The sequence below is a fragment of the Bidens hawaiensis genome, unplaced genomic scaffold, assembly GCF_021521415.1.
Source record: "Bidens hawaiensis isolate Kalapana, Puna unplaced genomic scaffold, B.hawaiensis_p1.1 tig00036051_1, whole genome shotgun sequence".
Lineage (NCBI taxonomy): Eukaryota > Viridiplantae > Streptophyta > Magnoliopsida > Asterales > Asteraceae > Bidens > Bidens hawaiensis.
The window spans coordinates 48,549-50,524 of NW_027505395.1; the positions used below are offsets into that span (position 1 = coordinate 48,549).

Genomic DNA, 1,976 nt, shown 5'->3' on the forward strand with positions numbered 1-1,976 from the left:
GCCAGGGGTCCCCTCCCCCCCCCCCCCCCCCCCCGTTTTTTGCGCGGTAGTGTAAATTGACATTTTTTCGTTCGAAAATTTGTTTACGTATTGTAAATTTACCCGTTTATATCGAAAATTTGAGCCCCCCATTTATGATTTTTATTACATTTTGAGTCCGGCCCCCCCTGTCGAACTCGCCCAAGCTTCGCCACTGATTATATTTCAAGAAAATTTTCTATTACCAGCTCTCTAGATCAATTGCAATGAAAAATTTGAAAATGCTTTTGGTTATAAGGTAATAATCATAATCTACATCAACATCAAATTGACTTAACATCTCAGAACCTATCATGATGGGATGAAACTGGGGAACCAACACTGTGGATCCAACATCAATTTTTTGTCCTCTCAAACTTCTAGAATAACTAAGAACATACAAGTATCAATTCCTTACAAGTATCAAACAATGAATAACTAAGAACATAAAAATATATATATTGTAAGTTAAGATAACCAACAATGTACATTAACCCTCATTATGTTTCCGCTGCTATAGATTTGAGAATAGATTCAGAGGGTAACAATAGATTTGCATCAAAAACTTTCCTAAACACTCTTTACATTTGTCACACATGATCTTCATTTCAACCATAATACTTGAAACAAATCTCATGTAATTTGATGATCATGCATGCAAACTACTTGTTTGCACGTTTGTTTCTTGACACCATTTTCCTTAGTCACACATTTCTTCATCTTATAAATGATTTTAGTTATAAAAACTTTATGAACAAACTCAAAAAAAAAAAACCTAGTAGCTCCACAACTTGTCACAATCCGAAGAATCCCCAGGAATATGATAATCGTTAAGCGGCTGCCGCGGCGGACTCATCAGCATTCCTTCCGCCATATCCATCAACAAATTCGGCATACCAAAATCTCTTCTTCATCCATAAACTCATTCCTAGTCACCGGTTGGTTAACAATATTAATATTATTAATATTATGATCATTTGATGTTAATGAAACTAGATCCGAATTATAATCCTTCATCAACGCTGCGGCTGCCCCGGCCGCGCTCACTAATCAGAGCAGGATCCGGGACAGCCGGTACAGTGTACAAACCAATATAATCCGGGAAATTCAACACCGCATCGCTTCCTTTAAGCGATAAAGCGGCCACATCATACGCTGCGGCCGCCATCTCGGGTCTCGGGTACGTCCCGAGCCAAATTCGCTTGCTTTTACGTGGCTCGCGTATCTCCGAGACCCATTTTCCACTTCGACTGCGAATCCCGCGGTAAATTGGGTGTTTCCCGGTCGCGGTTGGGCTTCGGCGGGTCGGGTAACCCGAAGATGAAGAAGAGGAGGGTCATGACATTGGTTTTGGGTGATATTTGGAGTTCAAGAATAGGATTTTGTGGTGGTGGAGGGTTAGACATGATCTATATATGTTTATATATATATATATATGAATATATCCACTATATATAAATTAATAATGTGGTGTGTTTGATCACTTGATGTAAATGAGGTAAAGATATATATGAGACTATGTAAGTGTGAAATCGATACGATAAAACCGTGGGGAACTCGTGGGCACCGAGTGTTCTATGAACGACATGTCTAGGTTTTTTGTGTCGAGAATTGAAGTACTGATTGTGATGTATTATAAGTTTAACAGGGTATTAGCTGGAACATTTGGATATATAATTATTTGTTTTATTTTTAAATAATAGAAATAATGCACCTTCTGAATATAATATTACTATGATTATTTTATTGTTATTAGTTTATTGGTCAATTTTCTAAGTCGATGTCTCTTTCGGGAAACTTTTATTTTAGTGTGGTTTTTATCCGTTGGAAATAAATTCAGATTCTTTTGTTCATTTATTTAACTACATTTATTATTAGAAAATTTTGTATTTATGTATATATAGAGTATCATGTTTTCTTAAGTTTCTTACCAAATATTCTAACACATTTGGAAAGCT

General features: G+C 36.5%; 1 pseudogene; it reads right to left on the reverse strand.

Annotated features, from left to right (window-relative positions):
* Positions 1–498: 498 nt before the first annotated feature.
* On the reverse strand, positions 499–1,458 carry LOC143612925 (ethylene-responsive transcription factor ERF024 pseudogene; annotated as a pseudogene).
* Between the last annotated feature and the right edge of the window lie 518 nt (positions 1,459–1,976).